This window comes from Schistocerca americana, chromosome 6, assembly GCF_021461395.2.
Source record: "Schistocerca americana isolate TAMUIC-IGC-003095 chromosome 6, iqSchAmer2.1, whole genome shotgun sequence".
Lineage (NCBI taxonomy): Eukaryota > Metazoa > Arthropoda > Insecta > Orthoptera > Acrididae > Schistocerca > Schistocerca americana.
In genome coordinates this window covers 332,077,029-332,097,348 of record NC_060124.1, presented here as the reverse complement: position 1 = coordinate 332,097,348, position 20,320 = coordinate 332,077,029, and the positions used below count along the sequence as shown (strand labels likewise).

General features: G+C 44.4%; 1 protein-coding gene across 3 annotated transcripts in view; it reads left to right on the top strand.

Moving 5' to 3' along the window:
• The window catches only part of LOC124619874 (lipase 1-like), a 219,889-nt gene that overhangs the window by 59,174 nt on the left and 140,395 nt on the right, over positions 1–20,320 (top strand). The gene's annotated exons all lie outside the window — the stretch shown is intronic.

The following is a 20,320-nucleotide window of genomic DNA, read 5'->3' as shown; positions in this document are numbered from 1 at the left end:
AGTCTTTGTTTCGCCTTCCCCACAATATTATCTATGTAGTCTTTCCAATTTAATTTGATCGTAATTGTAATTCCAAGGTATTTAGTCGAATTGACAGCCCTTAGATTTGTGCGATTTATCGTATACCCAAAATTTATCGGATTTCTTTTAGTACCCATGTGGATGACCTCGCACTTTTCTTTGTTTAGAGCCAATTGCCACTTTTCGCACCATACAGAAATTCTCTCTAGATATTTTTGTCATTGGAATTGATCGACTGATGATTTTACTAGACGGTAAATTACAGCATCATCTGCAAACAATCTAAGGGGGCTGCTCAGAGTATCACCTAGATCATTTATGTAAATCAGAAACAGCAGAGGGCCTATGACACTACTTTGTGGAACGCCAGATATCATTCTGTTCTACTTGATGATTTACCGTCTATCACTACGAACTGTGACCTCTCTGAGAGGAAATCGCGAATCCAGTCACACAACTGATACGAAACTCCATAATCGCTTGTGAGGAACGGTATCAAAAGCCTTCTGGAAATCTAGGAATATGGAATAGATCTGAGATCCCTTGTCGACAGCACTCATTACTTCATGGGAATAAAGAGCTGGCTGCGTTGCACAAGAACGATATTTTCTGAATCTGTGTTGGTTATGTATCAATAAGTCATTTTCTTCAAGATGATTCATAATGTTCGAGTACAGTACATGCTCCAAAATCCTACTGCAAATTGAGTTCAGTGATATGGGTCCGTAATTCAATGGGTTACTCCTATTTCCTTTCTTGAGCAAGCAATTGTTTGTACTCTATGTCTAAAAAGGTACAGAATTCTTTTAGATTTTCCACACAGACAGAATACATGTATGATACACTCTACGTCAGCTGGTAAACAATCTGCAGCTCTCTTTATACCATTAGGCTCTGGTTCGCTGCATATCCTGCACCAAAGATGTCATATCGACGTCAGCCCTTTAATTTGTGGGAAATATTGTTGTCCCTGTTCGAGACTGTTCTCCAAATTTTATCTTGGCATTGTCCCTCCAGAATTGTACATCCTTATCACTGAAATTACTTTCTGTGATGGTATCACACAGACAGTTTCCAAGAGTAAAAACAGGGTTATGTCACATTGTTTATGACAATGGATTATAAATACGTTACTTTCCTCTCCAGAAGTTCCAAAATGAAAATGCGGTGCCATTTGGGCATTGCTGAATGTGGTACAGAGTGAATAAAGAACTAGTGGAACTCCGGTACACAGTGATAGTGACTGATAGACGACACAGAGGTACGGAGTACACAACACATTTTATTTCATAGAAACTCAGTACATACAAGGATACACGACGTAACGCACTCAAGTCACAGAGCGAGCGGCACTGTCAGAGCGAAGACAGCAGACAGCAAGTCATTTTCTCTAGCATACTTTGGAGGCGATGACCGAAAGGGTGGTCTGGTGCAGCGTGTAGAGATGGTAGTCACAGAAATGGGCAGCTGCGTGGGTGGTGCAGCCCACACGGGTGAGCGTGGGAGGAGGAGATGGGGAAGATGTATCCCCGGCCATGGCCTGTTTCTCACACAGATCGTAGGGTATAAGCCAACAGGTTGAGAAGTCATGGCTGTGACACAGGTGGCGGATGTCGTGCACTTCAGTGTAGTTGGCATCTGTTGCGAGAGAGGGCTGATAGAAACCAACAGGTTGTATGCCACGACTTGGTGAAACAGCTGTTGCAGTCGTTCAGGAGGGAACGATGTCGTGCAGACAGTTTGTTGTATGTACACTACTGGCCATTAAAATTGCTACACCACGAAGATGACGTGCTACAGACGCGAAATTTAACCGACAGGAAGAAGATGCTGTGATATGTAAATGATTAGCTTTTCAGAGCATTCACACAAGGTTGGTGCCGGTGGCGACACCTACAACGTGCAGACATGAGGAAAGTTTCCAAGCGATTTCTCATACCCAAACAGCAGTTGACCGGCGTTGCCTGGTGAAACGTTGTTGTGATGCCTCGTGTAAGGAAGAGAAATGCGTACCATCACGTTTCCGACTTTGATAAAGGTCGGATTGTAGCCTATCGCGATTGAGGTTTATCGTATCACGACATTGTTGCTCGCGTTGATCAAAATCCAATGACTGTTAGCAGAATATGGAATCAGTGAGTTCAGGAGGGTAATGCGGAACGCCGGGCTGGATCCTAACGGCCTCGTATCACTAGCAGTCGAGATGACAGGCATCTTATCCGCATGGCTGTAACGGGTCGTGAAGCCACGTCTCGATCCCTGAGTCAACAGATGGGGACGTTTGCAAGACAACAACCATCTGCACGAACAGTTCGACAACGTTTGCAGCAGCATCGACTATCAACAAGGAGACCATGGCTGTGGTTACCCTTGACGCTGCATCACAGGCAGGAGCGCCTGCGATGGTATACTCAACGACGAACCTGGGTGCGCGAATGACAAAACGTCATTTTTTCGGATGAATCCAGGTTCTGTTTACAGCATCATGATGGTCGCATCCGTGTTTGGCGACATCGCGGTGAACGCACATTGGAAACGTGTATTCGTCATCGCCATACTGGTGTATCACCCGGCGTGATGGTATGGGCTGCCATTGGTTACACGTCTCGGTCACCTCTTACTCGCATTGACGGCACTTTGAACAGTTGACGTTACATTTCATATGTGTTACGACCCGTGGCTCTACCCTTCATTCAGTCCCTGCGAAACGCTACATTACAGCAGGATAATGCACGACCGCATGTTGCAGGTCCTGTACGGGCCTTTCTGGATAAGAAAATGTTGGACTGCTGCCCTGGCCAGCACATTCTCCAGATATCTCACCAATTGAAAACGTTTGGTCAATGGTGGCCGAGCAACTGGCTCGTCACAATACGCCAGTCACTACTCTTGATGACTGTGGTATCGTGTTGAAGCTGCATGGGCAGCTGTACCTGTACACGCCATCCAAGCTCTGTTTGACTCAATGCCTAGGCGTATCAAGGCCGTTATTACGGCCAGAGGTGGTTGTTCTGGGTACTGATTTCTCAGGATCTATGCACCGAAATTGCGTGAAAATGTAATCACATGTCAGTTCTAGTATAATATATTTGTCCAATGAATACCGGTTTATCATCTGCATTTCTTCTTGGTGTACCAATTTTAATGGCCAGTAGTGTATCAAATTGCCCACTAGATGTCGGTGGAACTGAGGTATGCTATGGGCACGTTTTGTTCAGTGCAGCAAAATTGTTCTCCAGGCGGTGCAAGACCTGCATATGACGTCTGCGAGGGTGTTGTCGTATATGGTAGGTGGGTGCATTGGGTGGCATCTGCGATTTAGCGTGCGTGGTGTGGGCCGGGTCGCGAGATACGGTAGCAAAGTGTGCACGGGCATCAGTACTTGCTTGCAAAAGAGCCGAAACGCTGGTGGAACCAGCATAGACGTATGACACGTGGCGGGAGACTGGCGTTCACCGCTATACAAGTCATTTTGTTGTCCGACAGCCGCTGTAGGGAAGTGTCGTCCTCTCGCAAAACAGTCATTGGGCCGAGCAACGTATCTACGGTATTTCCGAAATGGGGCAAAAACTTTATAGTGGCGTCCCCATGCCTCCCACTCGAGATAGGAAGTAAAATATGTTTAAAAACCGATTTTTCAAAAGGTTCATGTTTCAGCGCACATCTTTCTGAAGAGATTGATATATAAATATACATCAAGGAAATGTAAGACATGTTATTCGGTTCTAAGTGGCTATCAAACCTATATTCAGGACAGTGGAAATTAAAATGTCTTAGGGTGCCTCTTCTGCTCCCAGTCGGCCTGTTTGTCATCCTATCCCCTTAAAAAAACTCACAATTAGTACTGGGTGGGATTATTTGTGACTGGGGGAAAAGAACTCTTCAGAAAATTTGCACTCTTTATTGCCTATTAGCTAATAACTTTATCTTTTGTGTGATATAAAATTAAATATAAGAAACATAAAACCAGTAAAGGCAACAGACAAGGAAGACACCATGCATTTCTTCAGTCCTTAGGTCCCAGCATTTTTTTCCTCTCTAATCTTGTTACGGCTTTACATCCTTGTGCTTTCTTTTCTGTGAAACACTCTATTACCTCATTAAAGTTAGTCAAACGTTTTGCTGAATGAAAAATCAAAATGTCGTCTAATACTGAAAAAGCTGTTAATACGAATAGTACCCAAGACTGGCGTGCTTTCTCGAATAGATTACGTCATTCTGTCTCTGTCTCCTAGATAAAACTAAATAAGCATTTCTAATATTACACGCCAAATAATCGAGACTGTTTTGGCACAAATGGCCATTTTTATGTACCATATTTACATAAATAACATGACAGGATATAACTGACAAAGTACCAATCTCATATGCCTATTACGTCTACTACAAGCAAAAAGGAAATAGTTTCACATTTAGTTCATACGCCAGTTCCTCAAGCATGAGATCGAAAAGTAATTGTATTAGTATGAAATTTTTATATAAATTTGGAATCGTCATATTCTTCCATATAATTTGCGTGATGTCCTCATTCCTTTTCCTTCCTCTTTCTATCAAACAATCTTGTCATCATTTATTCTGCAACTATACCTGCTTTTGTCAAAACTTATTCTCCAGTTAACTTCACTAATCCTGCCAGAATCACCGGTTCAGTTGTGCTGCACTTAATTCTCCGGTTAGGTGTTATTCAGTGTTCGTAAAACGCGTTTTCCGCGCTATTCCGAGAACAGAATTTTAGCGGCTGCTAACTGGGAACTGTACAATTGGCCCTTAGTAGTGTAGTGATCTGGCTAAAATTTTCTGTCAACGTTTCATTTTCTTGGATACAATGAGAAAATAAAATGTAATCTTCCTTACCTGTTATTTTTGTGAGTCATTTATTTCCACTCTGGTAGTCTGAAATCTATGGATTTCACTAATAACTATAACAACATTGATCATCCGCACACCCGATCAACCACATAACAAACAGCGATTGGTATTCACCCGTTTCGGTTTATTCGGCTCAGCTCGTATAGCTCCGTCCCCTTTTGTCTGCAGGAAAGTTTTGTATTTCCTTATGCTATGGGGATTCCCATGGTAGAGACATCACATTCACTATGCACGCATTCAAAAATCAACTTACGATTCGTTCAGAAATCAACTTCGAATGTGTTGAAAAATGTTCAAAATCACATGAATAATCCATAGACCAACGTGAGCTGGGTCCTAGGCGCTTTGTGAAACAAGGTCTTTTCTTCAAGAATATGAATTTGGCACCTCCTGAAACTGTTGCCCGGGGCACATACCCCGATTTGGTCCCCCTCTCTCCCCCTCCTAGATCAGGTCCTGGTGCCGAGTCGCGCGTCGCGTCGGTATCCTCCCGACGAAGACGTGACGTAATTGGCGACTGGCACGACGGGGAGGGGATGCCGGCTTCTTCGGCAGCGGTCAGGCAAAGTCGTGATACCTTGGCCAGCTCAGACTGCATGGTGACGAGGGAGTCATGCTCGGTGATAGTCGGTTCAGTTCGTATGACTTCGGGTTCCTGCCGTCGCGAGGCGAATAGAAGTAGCGGCGGGGCAAGATGGTTGCCATTGTTGTCGGCGTCGATTACACACTGTCGATTGTCCACGATAGGAGGGCGGGAAATAACCAACTGGCTGAACGTGAAAATGTTTACTGTCTGAACGGGGCGCAGTCAATACAGTAGCGTCGGTAAGAGCACGCTGTCTAACTAGTTGGATAGCGTGTCTCTGTCCGGCACTGTAACGACACTTCGAAATTGAATTTAAGTCCCTTGGAGGCTGTTCAGTGTGATGCTGCGGAGCACCAAACATGTCGTTTATATATTCCATGCCCAAACGAGCCATCTCTTGCCCGCTGATGGAGGGCGGAACACCATAGATGCACTGGGCAGTCGGTACACTATACAATTGTGTCGATGTTTCAGGTTCGATCACAGTTTGATGGATTGCACACAATGTTCTTTGTCGTAACGTGGTACGTAAAATAACGATGCAGGAAAATTATTGTCAGTTCACACGAAATGCGTAGCGCTGGAGTGCAGTAATGGCTCGTAGTAAAGTGAGAAAATACGGCGTGACGTGTAGTCACTAATATGGAAGTCCGGTACGTAGTGATAGCGAATGATAGACGACACAACAGTACGGAGTACACAACACACTTTATTTCATAGAAACTCGATACCAACAAGGGTACACGACATAACACACTAGAGCCACAGAGGGAACTGCACTGCTACCGTCAATCGTCAGAGACAAGACTGCGAGCCGTTTTCTCTGGCCAGTGATGCTAACATTTCCACTGTAATGGTTCTTTATTTACGTGACCATTACGGCACTCCAACCCCAGTTCTCGATACCAGTAATATCGTACTACTTTTCTGCCAAGTAACAGACATGTTTTTGTGACAATGTTCACATTTGGTTTTATTAATGTATAGGCACTCCGATGTATCGATATATTATTGTGATATGGTTCTTGTGTGTATTCATGTCTGTGAGACTGTTATAATCTTTGACTTACTTGTAACCGTTTTGGCCCGAATGCGCACAGAGCAGTCTTTGTTTCACTTTGCAGAAGTTAAGTTGTTATTTCGCTTTGTAAAAGAACAGTCGTCTTGTGTTTGATTAAAGTTGAAATTAAATATATGTAGATTGGTGCAAAACTGTTTTCTTGATGATGTGGCAATTAAGAAGAAGTATATGTGAATTTGCAAGAAGTTTAATAAAAATGTGGATCGTGAACACCAAGTCAAAAATTATTTCTGCCATACCATTGTTCTGATCTGGGATTGTTTCATCATTAAGAATTTCCTGAAAAACGCATTTGTTAGGTCTTCAAATATTGCTAAAATACAGATCTGAACCTTCTAGCAGTCAAAGTGGAATCAGCCTAGAATCAACAAGATGAGCCATAACAACTTCGACGAAATCTACTTGGGTATCCATTCAAGATAAGTGCCAAAATTAATGACTTTTCTATAGTGACTTCATTATTTCCATTCTGACGATACCATCCACAGTCAATAACTTTGTTGTTGCCTGATAAAGCGAACATATGCTGCGTGAGCAATATTATTAATCTGATTTCTAATCTACTTCCAGCCGTTGGTGGCCGAGCGTTTCTAGGCGCTTCAGTCTGGAACCACGCGACCGCTACGGTCGCAGGTTCGAATCCTGCCTCGGGCATGGATGTGTGTGATGTCCTTAGGTTAGTTAGGTTTAAGTAGTTCTAAAAGTTCTAGGGGACTGATGATCTGAGATGTTAAGTCCCATAGTGCTCAGAGCCATTTCAACCATTCTAACCTACTTTGGAAGTGGTGGTATTGTTAGACCACAAACGTATTAATTATGCTGCACGTCCTACAATATTCACGCAAAATAAATACACATGAAAGCATTAGTGTTACCGCTAAGCAGATCCAGCTCAGTAGTACCAACTTCTGCGCAGTTATTACTAAAGTCCTCGAACTTGAACTCGTCAAGTACGCCATATTAATGTCTTTCATAATACGGAACATCATTGTATGTTAGATTAGGGATACCGTACTGAAATAAACTATAGATAGTTTTACAGTGCTAGCAATATAAAAAGTTATATGTCCAAACGTCTCACGACCGAGAATTTGACTTGATTTCTAAATATTGGAACATTAGGCGTCCTGGCAGAACACGATGTGCACAATGTATGGCCGCACACCCACCGTTGTCGCGACTGCACAGATATCGTTTCCGTTCCCCCCCCCCCCCCCCCCCCCCCCCCCCCGCCAACGGAATTAACCCCAAAAGTTTGTGTATATATTGTCCCGTCTAGTTAAGAACCATTCCCTGCCGTGTGGGTCGGGCATAAAGCATTTCTGAATCACGTTGTGAATCTAGTCGTGTGACCTAGCAGTTGAAAATTAATCGCGTTTTTCCACAGAGATTTCACTTTCAACCACGACGGATCCAAAGAGAGTTTTGTATTTGTTTTTTATTACTCTGGAGTAAGATTTCAATTGAGTTCCAGGCTATTTTTACTAATTTGTTTCCCTGAATAATTTGATTTAGTTAGTTTAGCAGTTTATATGCATTCGTTGAATCCTATTAAATCTGTTTGTAAAAAGGTTTATCAGCTTCCTTCAATAACCCTTGAATGTTCACAGATATTATTGTCTATGTACTAGCTGATTATGGAATTTAGTAAATACTGGGAATGTCTTGTATATTTCTGTTTTACTGACACAATTAAGTTCTTAAATTAATGAGAGATGGCGCTGGAGGATTAATGAAAGAAGAGTTGTTTCAGTATGATAACAGTCAGTCAGTACTACAGTCCTACGTGTACCTATCACCAAAGATATGCTTTCCCATGAAACTGTCCTTTGCCATTAATATCTGATAAATCATAAATATGTCTCTGGGCCATACAATTTCTAAGCTTCTCAGTTCTCACGACTCGATGTTAATTATGGGTTCGAATCCTTTCAATGTCTGTTCAGCACAAGTTTAGTCTTTTAACGGGCACTATTTTTCACTTCTCGTTTATTCGCGGAATCACCTTGACAACGAGTGGCAAAGATACTAGTGTGATAAGGTCCAAACTATTTTCGGTCCCAATACTCTTTAATAATTCTCATACAGCGAATAAAGTCCTAATTCAACATAAAATTTTCCGTATTGTCAATAAATCTCTTCACAACCACAAGTATACGATCGTAGCGTTTCGTGTAACACATACAATCACCATTTACTTGAATATCAAAGTTTGTACACCCAATCACCTCTAATTGACTCCGTCTCTGAATTTATTCCAAAATAATCTATTCTTCACCACTCCAATGTCTAATCCAGTTCTAAGAATGCAATTTAATTAGGCTCCTAATACCAAAATTGCGACTACCACGGAAGAACTGCGAACACACTCGCCACCACTGAAAACAAAATCGCAAGAGACCTAACAATGCTGCGCATTGTTTACATATTACATTCAAAACAAAACGCACCTCTGTTACGTCTTCCTGGGATTCCCTTTGTACTACTTAGCGTTACTCTATTTCGAATATCTACTCTTTGTAAAATTTTAACTCACTATTACTTCTAAATACTACTACCGTTTTTTGGCTCTTAGGTCATTTCGTATTACAGAATTTAATCTAATACTCGTTTCTGTATAACCACTCTCTGAAGAGCAGTTACAAAGGGGATTGGACTCCAAAAATTCGGAACTGTCCCCGCCGTATCGGGACGTCAGGTCACTTTACCTTGACCCAGATACAACTAAGAATTAAAGTCTGCTGGAACTGCTGTGGATGACGATTGGCAAGTTTGGTACAAATAAACTTCTCCACAGGTCCCCCAGTAGTTAAACATTGGTTCTATGTTGTACAGAGACTGTGGCAACGATTTGCAGCACCAGATTCAACATCGATGTCGTTCCGCCAACAATAGCCACAGTAGATGGCGCACATTGTTGACCAGTATTTACCGTTATGCCCTCAAAAGGATTTCTAGTGACAATGGGGCTACAGCGCAGCTGCAGCATGCAACTGCTACAACTTCAAGGGGGACGTGCGTTTCCCTAACCACTCGTTACTGGCGGCTGGGATTATAATGAGCACACCAACCTTGCGAAACTTCAGTCATATGGAGGGCATTATTTTTCACGAATGAGTCGCAGGCGGCTTGCAAAGTGACAGCTGATATGTTATTGTTTTGCGACAGACTGGAACCAGTTTTTTTTTCCTTTCACCATCTGTGAACGGGATTTCTTCGGGCACGACATTGACTGCTTGTGGGTCATACACACTTACAAGCAATTTAATTAGAGACTCTTACCTAAGACGAAACTATTCCCTCTGCTGTGCAAGATGTAATTATGAGATAAGGGAAATACTCTCAGCGTCCAACAAGAATGTAATAATGCCAATTAGAAACATGGCACGTGCTGACAGATATGAATATTGCAGAAATATCTTTTTAGTAAGACATAGATGCAATATACTAACACGAGTTACACTCCTGGAAATGGAAAAAAGAACACATTGACACCGGTGTGTCAGACCCACCATACTTGCTCCGGACACTGCGAGAGGGCTGTACAAGCAATGATCACACGCACGGCACAGCGGACACACCAGGAACCGCGGTGTTGGCCGTCGAATGGCGCTAGCTGCGCAACATTTGTGCACCGCCGCCGTCAGTGTCAGCCAGTTTGCCGTGGCATACGGAGCTCCATCGCAGTCTTTAACACTGGTAGCATGCCGCGACAGCGTGGACGTGAACCGTATGTGCAGTTGACGGACTTTGAGCGAGGGCGTATAGTGGGCATGCGGGAGGCCGGGTGGACGTACCGCCGAATTGCTCAACACGTGGGGCGTGAGGTCTCCACAGTACATCGATGTTGTCGCCAGTGGTCGGCGGAAGGTGCACGTGCCCGTCGACCTGGGACCGGACCGCAGCGACGCACGGATGCACGCCAAGACCGTAGGATCCTACGCAGTGCCGTAGGGGACCGCACCGCCACTTCCCAGCAAATTAGGGACACTGTTGCTCCTGGGGTATCGGCGAGGACCATTCGCAACCGTCTCCATGAAGCTGCGCTACGGTCCCGCACACCGTTAGGCCGTCTTCCGCTCACGCCCCAACATCGTGCAGCCCGCCTCCAGTGGTGTCGCGACAGGCGTGAATGGAGGGACGAATGGAGACGTGTCGTCTTCAGCGATGAGAGTCGCTTCTGCCTTGGTGCCAATGATGGTCGTATGCGTGTTTGGCGCCGTGCAGGTGAGCGCCACAATCAGGACTGCATACGACCGAGGCACACAGGGCCAACACCTGGCATCATGGTGTGGGGAGCGATCTCCTACACTGGCCGTACACCACTGGTGATCGTCGAGGGGACACTGAATAGTGCACGGTACATCCAAACCGTCATCGAACCCATCGTTCTACCATTCCTAGACCGGCAAGGGAACTTGCTGTTCCAACAGGACAATGCACGTCCGCATGTATCCCGTGCCACCCAACGTGCTCTAGAAGGTGTAAGTCAACTACCCTGGCCAGCAAGATCTCCGGATCTGTCCCCCATTGAGCATGTTTGGGACTGGATGAAGCGTCGTCTCACGCGGTCTGCACGTCCAGCACGAACGCTGGTCCAACTGAGGCGCCAGGTGGAAATGGCATGGCAAGCCGTTCCACAGGACTACATCCAGCATCTCTACGATCGTCTCCATGGGAGAATAGCAGCCTGCATTGCTGCGAAAGGTGGATATACACTATACTAGTGCCGACATTGTGCATGCTCTGTTGCCTGTGTCTATGTGCCTGTGGTTCTGTAAGTGTGATCATGTGATGTATCTGACCCCAGGAATGTGTCAACAAAGTTTCCCCTTCCTGGGACAATGAATTCACGGTGTTCTTATTTCAATTTCCAGGAGTGTATTTATGGAAGAACGGAAAGACTGAAAGAAGACAATCTCGGGGAAGGACAGTTTGAGTTCTGGATAAATGCAGAAAGATGCAAATCCATACTGACACTAAGACTTATCTTAGAAGATAGGTGGGTGAGCCTCATCTCACGCCCTCTAGTTGTTAGGTTTACGTTTTGAGTAGATCTATGTAATTCTTTAAATCTCACTTTCCCCTTTAGACATCTACTGGAAAAGGACCTCTTTAGTATATTACCTAAAGAGATCACATTCATAAGAAATTTCCTCATACACTCGCTTTTTTTTACTACCATCAATAGTCTTTAGGCTAAATAAGAGATGTCGTGTGACTAGGGCCTACCGTCGGGTAGAGCGTTCGCTGGGTGCAAGTCTTTCGATTTGACGCCACTTCGGCGACTTGCGCGTCGATGGGGATGAAATGATGATGATTAAGACTACACAACTCCTAGTCCCTGAGCGGAGAAAAATCTCTGACCCAGCCGGGAATCGAACCCGGGCCTTTAGGATTGACATTCTGTCGCGCTGACCACTCAACTACCGGAGGCGGACATTCTTTAGGCTTACAAAGTGGGAATCGTAACTAAATTCAATACATTGATTTTACGTATATTAACTGAACTGTTTCAATATATTTAAATTTTATAATTAACCGTTTAATATTGTGATGAATAAAAAAATGAAAAACATATGGTAGCAGCGGGAATCATACTCGAGCTAGCAAATTGCCAGGCAGTACACATGATCACTCAGTCACAGGACCGTTACGTCAACTGCTCCTCAAGAATCTCTCATACTCTACGCTTGCGCAATATGTTACTCGCGCTTTCAAAGAAAAGTAGTGACCTGATGCTGTGAGTAATGTAGCACTCATAGTGCTAGAAGCGATGGGGTCACATCAGAGCATGCGCAGCCGAAAATAGTTGCCCATAGCGCGGCTGACCATCATTTCAGCACTCGACACTGGTTTCTTGTCGTCGTGGAGAGGTAGATGCGAAACATGTTTTCGTCCATTTTATTTACATACCAGCACCCATTCGAAGAGAAATGGCGTAAGTCGAGTGTGATTTTTGGCTTGCATTCGAAGAGAAATGACGTGATTTTGTTGTGATTTCCAGCTCGCATTCGGAGAGAGATGGCACACTTTTAGTGCGATATTTACAGTGTGGTGTATCACATTAGCACGTGATAATCCGCTTCCACAGACTAAAGTACTAGATGAGTTTTGTTATTTGGGCAGCCAAATAACTGACAATGGCCGAAGTATAGAGCATATAAAAAAGATGGTTGTGATAAGAGGAAAATTTTTTAGGAAAACTAGGAATATTTGACTGTCTAATATAAATTTAAGTATCTGAGTGTCCTTTAAGAAAGCGCTTATTTATAACGTAGCCTTGTACAGAAGTGAACGTGAACGAAAATTACTACAGACTAGAAGAGAACAGAAGGTTTTGAAATGTGATGCTGCAGAAGAACGTTGAAATTTCGATCGGGTTAGATTAGATACGAGGGTTGGAACTTTGAAACACGTATCTGTTTTGTACGATCTGTAAATAAATAGTTGCCACTATTAAAGTTCCAACCCTTGTATTTAGGGAAGAAGTACCGAGTCGAATTCCGAAGAAACAAATTTATGGGACAATTTGACTAAAAGAAGGGATCATTTCATAGGACATATCCTGAACCACTAAAGAATTGTTGGTTTAGTGATGGAAGTAAGTGTGAGAGTAAAAACTGTAAAGGTGGACCGAGGTTCGACTACAGTAAGCCATTTCAAGTGGCTGTAGATTGCAGAAGTTACACAGACATGAAGAGACCTGCACAGGATAGGCTAGCATGGATCGACTCATCGGATATCTTGTTCTTCACGAAAACTGAAAGCTTGTCGGGTCCACCATGATCTATGACCGTCACAACCGCAGCCCAAAACTTGCAGAGACTGGTCTGCTGCGTCCATTGCTCGCACGCATATCCCATTCGACAGTGTCCCTGATACGCTCAATAGGGCTCAGATCGTGTGACTCTAGGATCTCTTATGTTGTTCCAACCATTCTCACCAAGCAAACATCCTCAGCCCGAGAATACCACCAACACCTTCCGTAACGGTACCCTGTTGGCAAGGGGGCCACTTTGTCTCATGGTGTGTCCATTATTTAGAAATACATGTTTTCAAAAAATTCCCAGCAAACATAGAAATCTTAACTTCCAATATAGGAACTACGCTCCATATGAACAGGCTTCACAGGGCCGAAAAGTACCTTCCGACCGCCATGGTACCCTCAGCTGTTAGGCATCGCTGGATGCGGATATGGAGGGGCATGTGGTCAGCACATCGCTCTCCCACCCGTTGTCAGTTTTCGTGTCCGGAGCCGCTACTTCTCAGTCAAGAGGCTCCTCAATTGGCCCCACAAGGGCTGAGTGCAGCCCGCTTGCCAACAAGCGCTCGGCAGACCTAGACGGACACCCATCCAAGTGGTAACCATGCCCAATGGCGCTTGACTTCGATGATCTGACAGGAACAGGTGTTAACACTGCGGCAAGACCGTTGGCTAACATCTAATATAGTACACTTGTGCTTCAGACGTGTACTGGCTTGTCAGAAACAGACTGAAAGCTTGTAAGGGTACTGCAGGGGAAGCTGTGCTGAGAAATAATTGCTAACAAAAAATTCTATACAATGCGCCGTTTCCGAGTTATTTTGCATTGAAGCCAATCCGGTCGTTGTGTGCGCAAATTCGACACTTGCACGCGCGAAAAATCTGAAGGTCTATGATTTACCACTTGTTCAAATGCTCTTTATCGGTTCAAATATGCCTTTCTCGGAAGTGATAAATTTAAACTAAGTGAGCAAAAGCTATGTTTGTTCCGTATGAGGGAACCAAACGAGGAACATGCTTAGTGACACTGCCTCTGGCAGTCTGCATGAATTAGCACACGCGCGACCTGATTGGTTAACTTCATTGCTAAATAACTCAGGAACGGCGCAACGTATCGAATTTTTCTTAACAACTATTTCTCAGCACAACTTACCTTGCGACATCCTTACAATAAGATGGTTCAAATGGCTCTGAGCACTATGGGACTCAACTGCTGAGGTCATTAGTCCCCTAGAACTTAGAACTAGTTAAACCTAACTAACCTAAGGACATCACAAACATCCATGCCCGAGGCAGGATTCGAACCTGCGACCGTAGCGGTCTTGCGGTTCCAGACTGCAGCGCCTTTAACCGCACGGCCACTTCGGCCGGCTTACAATAAGATATTCAGACTGTTTCTGACATCCTGTTTACATTTGCATGTTTGCGACAACTTCGGTACTAATTTTGAACTGAGAATATGTTTCAGATTTTTTTGTTTTTCCAAATCTTGATGCACCATTTTACTTCAGATCTGTGGAAGGAACACCAGCATATCTGTTCTTGTGTAAATCTGTACTTTGTTTTATGACATGTTCTACATCTATGAGGTCTCCTCACTGTGGATTATTTTAATTCAGATGGTTTCGGGGCAATGGCCGATGCAACCAAGAGAAAAATTTAGAAATATGATTATTTTGTACTTAAAGCATGAACATAGTGAATTTGTTAAAATTGGTGTATGTGTATTTCGTTATCATGAATATAAAGACATTGAACACTGTCATTCAAACTTAAAATTTTCCATAAACTAATTAAACTAAAGAATCAATCACGTGATAAGTACAAATTTGAAGTATGATTAAAGATCCCTTTTAAAACATCTAATGAACTTACGCTGAAAAGCTAAAGAAACTGGTACACCTGCCTAACTAATATCGTGTAGGGCCCCCGCGAGCACGCAGAAGTGCCGCAACACGACGTGACATGGACTCGACTAATGTCTGCAGTAGTTTGGAGAGAACTGACACCTTGAATCCTGAATCCGTAAGAGTGCGAGTGGGTGGAGATCTCCTCTGAACCTCACGTTGCAAGGCATCCTAGATATGCTCCATAATGTTCATGTCTGGGGAGTTTGGTGGGCAACGGAATGTTTAAACTCAAAAGAGTGTTTCTGTAGTCACTCTGTATCCATTCTGGACGCGTGGGGTATCGCATTGTCCTGCTGGAATTTCCCAAGCCCGTCGGAATGCACAATGGACATGAATGAATACAGGCGATCAGACATGATGCTTACGTAAGTGTCACCTGTCAGAGTCGTATCTAGATGTATCAGGGTCCCATATCACACGCCCCACACCATTACACAGCCTCCAACAGCTTGAACAGTACCCTGCTGACATGCAGGTTCATGGATTTATTAGATTGTCTCCATACCCGTACACATCCATCCGCTCGTTACAATTTGAAACGAGACTCGTGCGACCAGGGAACATGTTTCCAGTTATTCTTGATATTCACAGTGTACTCCTGAAATGTCGATCGAGAAAAATCCCCACTTCATCGCTACCTCAGAGATGCTGTGTCCCATCGCTCGTGCGTCGACTATAATACCACGTTCAAACCACTTAAATCTTGACAGCCCGTCATTATAGCAGCAGAAACCCATCTAACAACTGCGTCAGACACTTGTTGCCGGCCGAAGTGGCCGCGCGGTTCTGGCGCTGCAGTCTGGAACCGCGAGACCGCTACGGTCGCAGGTTCGAATCCTGCCTCGGGCATGGATGTGTGTAATGTTCTTAGGTTAGTTAGGTTTAACTAGTTCTAAGTTCTAGGGGACCAATGACCTTAGCAGTTGAGTCCCATAGCGCTCAGGGCCATTTGAACCATTAGCCACTTGTTGTCTTGTATAGGGGTTTACATATCTCTGTATTTGAATACGCACGCCTATACCAGTTTCTTTGGCGCTTCAGTGTATAAATACATTTATATATCTGATACTGCAAAGAATTTACAACTAATCGGAGTGAGAAGTAACCAACAATCCCGAAGTCACTGTACAGTTTTTCCGCCATTTGCGTTCCACATTTTACACAGTTCCATAAGAAAGTGCAGGATTTGATCTTGAGCTGTACAGTAAACACAGTTCTGAGAGGGTATAACTTTTAACAAGAGTTTAGTTCGCCTCATCTATTGAACGAAGAATATTTGTCTATCTGTTTTATTTATGTACCTACCTACCTATCTATCTATTGACGAACTCGCAACCCTGTCGACGATGTGTTCGAAAGGACAAGGCGACTCTGAGTCTACGCAACTTCCTCCGTGTTTGTAGCGTCCATTTGCTGTGTCCCCATCTCTGTGTCGTTTGTCGTGCAGTGAACATAGTTATACTTGAGGGTTGGTGTTTTCCGTAGCGTATAGTGAGGAGATGGTTCTGGTGTTAAGTGAAACGCTCAGTGCCTTCACGACTTCTGAAAAAGAGCATGCCTGGCGTATGGCATCAATCAGTTGGATGCAATCAAATGAGCTGCTTTCACAAAGGGTATGGCGTCCCTGTCGTGATGCGAGCCAATGTGCAGTCTACATCTACATCTACATCTACATTGATACTCTGCAAATCACAGTTAAGTGCCTGGCAGAGGGTTCATCGAACCACATTCACAATTCTCTATTATTCCAATCTCGTATAGCGCGCGGGAAGAACGAACACGACAGTCCATATCTATTCAAACACCAGGCGAAAAGGTGGTAGCTTAGAGAGAATTTGGAGTATTTGGGATGGGACTTCTGGTTCCGTCATTTGCCTTATAACTAAGTGAAACCTTCCCAAAAACTTGGTCAGAACTGAGACATCGAACTATCTTTGATATATTTCTGTGACAAAATTCCTCAGGCAAAAATATAATGAGTGTTTTAATATTTATTACGATACAGTAGGGCTACAGCCGCCTATAGACACTGAAGTAAATCAGTGGTAAAGGTCGAAAATTTGGGCCGGACCGTGACTCTAACCCGAGTGTCTCATTTCTCTTGAATGGTCGCCTTAAACGCCTCGGCCATCGGGACATGCCTCCCGTCCAACACAATTCTCAGCCTGTCACATTCAAGTGGCTCCCCCCTTCCATTAGCCCCTCTGCTCGTAGCATTCACTAAATCCTGCAGGAGTTGGAAGGAAACCGAGCATCCGCACTGAAAACACCTACAGCCGACCTCGCTGATACATGGTGACGGTTACTGAACTATATCAAAATAAAATCGTCATAGCTTCTGAACGGTTTGCGTCAAGACTTAAAACTCCACGGTTTACCGCGGGACCTGATCAGAACTAGTATTGGCGTGTATGGTTTGGTTTAACGGTGAAGCCCACTTTCATTTGGATGGTTCCGTCAATCAGCAAAATTAGCGCATTTGGGGGACTGAGAATCCGCATTTTGCGATCGAGAGGTCTCTTCAACCTCAACGAGTGACTGTGTGGCGTGCAATGTCCAGTCACGGGATAATCGGTGCGGTAGCCCTTGATGGCACGGTGACTACCGAACGGTACGTGAAGGTTTTGTAAGATGATTTCATCCTTATTATCCAAAGTGGCCCTTATTTCGACATGATGTCGTTCATGAAAGACGGAGCTCGACCCCATCGAAGCAGGGGAGTGTTTGATGTCGTGGAAGAGCATTTGGCGACCGCATTGTGACGCTGAGGTACCCAGAGGCACTGGCATCGGCCTCGATTGGCCACCATATTCTCCGGATCTGAACACATGTGACTCGTTGTTGTGGAGCTATATTAAATACAAGATGTACAGAAATAACCCTAAAAGCATTGCTGAGCTGAAAACAGCCATTCAGGAGGTCATCGGCAGCGTCGATGCTCCGAGACTTTAGCGGATCATGCAGAATTTCGCTACTCGTCTGCGCCACATCATCGCCAATGATGGCAGGCATATCGAAATAATCTAAATCCGAATATCTGTAGTGAGTATTACATGCTGAGTAGAGTGTATGCACGCCTTAGTTTGTAACTCATTTACGTTTTTTTCATATAGTCCAATAATTGTCATCCTTTATATACCCATGTACGCAATATAGATATGTGGAGTCTGCTCTGTCGGACATACTGCCTCCCCCACCCCCCCCACCCCCTCCCTACCACCTCCTTCCATTCGTCGTCTCCTTATGATGCATTATTGTTCACAATCGCCAATAGTTTTTTCTGAGAAGGTGCCGCGAATGAATTCTACTCCTGGCGTGGGGAGTTCATGGGATTGCTGTCCACTACATCAAACATCATTATGTGAACTGTCCCGGCATTTGCCTAAAGTGATTTAGGCAGACGATGGTCCTAATGCGAATCAAGTGTCTTACCACGGCACCACCTCATTCAGTTTGGAGTAATTTCTTATCGAGATTATTTATGCAGCAGTAACATAACACGCACACTGTTTTAATTTCTGACATAAAATTTTTGGTTTAGAGCTGTTTTTTTTCATTATTTATGCCGACATATGTTTTCTACACATCGCTACATTAGTTAAGTTTGACACAATTTTTTCTGACTGTCCTTCGATTAAGAACATTAGTGCAGCATGGAACGGTTTATCTACTAGCTTTTCGTTATACAGCCCTAAGGCAAAAAAAAGAAAAAATGCACCATGAAGGAATTGTGGATTGGGATGGATACCGATAGATGTGACGTGCATGTACAGGCAAAGAAAAGATTACAATTTCAGAAAAAAATGGATGATTCATTCAAGAGAAAGAGCTTCAAAAATTGAGCAAGTCAATAACGCGTTGGTCCACATCTGGCCCTTATGCAAGCAGTTATTTGGTAAGCCATTCATTGATAGAGTTGTTGGATGTCTTCCTGGGGGATATCGCGCTAAATTCTGTCCAATAGCCGGCCCTTGTGGGCGAGCGGTTCTAGGCGCTTCAGTCCGGAACCGCGCTGCTGCTACGGTCGCAGGTTCGAAATCCTGCCTCGGGTATGGATGTGTGTGATGTCCTTAGGTTAGGTAGGTTTAAGTAGTTCTACGTCTATGGGACTGATGACCTCAGATGTTAAGTCCCATAGTGCTTAGAGCCATTTGAACCATTTTTCTGTCCTATAGGAACGCTAGAGTGACAATATCCGAAGCTCGTTGAGGGCCCTGCCCATAACGCTCCAGACGTTCTTAAATGGGGAGTTGTCCGACGACCTTGCTGGCCAAAGTAGGGTTTGGTAAGCACGAAGAGGAGCAGTAGAAAGTCGCCGTGTGTGGGCGGGCATTATCTTGTTGAATTGTTAGCTCAGGATGGCTTGCCATGAAGGGCACCAAAATAGGACGTAGAATATCGTCGATGTACCGCTGTCCTTTAAGTGCGCCGCGGATGACAACCAAAGGAGTCCAGCTATGACATGAAATAGCACCCCAACCCATCACTCCTGGTTGCAGGCTTATGGTAGGTGACAGTCAGGCTGGTATCCCACCATTGTCTGGGACATCTCCAGACACGTCCTCGCTGTTCAACAACGCCTGGAATATCATTGATTGTAGTAGAATTTTCTTTAGTGATGAGTCCCACTTCGAAATGAGCCCCTATGACCGGCGAAGACGTCTGGAGACGCCTCGGGCAGCGATGGTATACCAATCTGACTGTCATCCACCATACGGCCCGACAACCGGGAGTAATGGTTAGTGGTGCCATTTCATGTCATAGGAGGACCCCTTTGGTTGTCATCCACGGCACCCTTACAGCACTATAGTACGTCGACGATGTTATTCGCCCCGCTTTGTCGCCCTTCATGGCAAGCCGCCTGGGCTTACATTTCAGCAGAACAAAATTCCCTCGATCACGGCGAGGGTTGCTAATGGTTGTCTTTGTGCTCGCCAAAAGCTGCCGTGGCCAAAAAAACCACCAGATCTCTTCCCATTTGAGAACATCTGGTAAATTATGGGCTGGATGCCCCAACCAGCTCGGGATTTTGAGGATCTAACGCACCAACAGGACAGAATTTGGCACGATATTCCTCAAGAGGACAT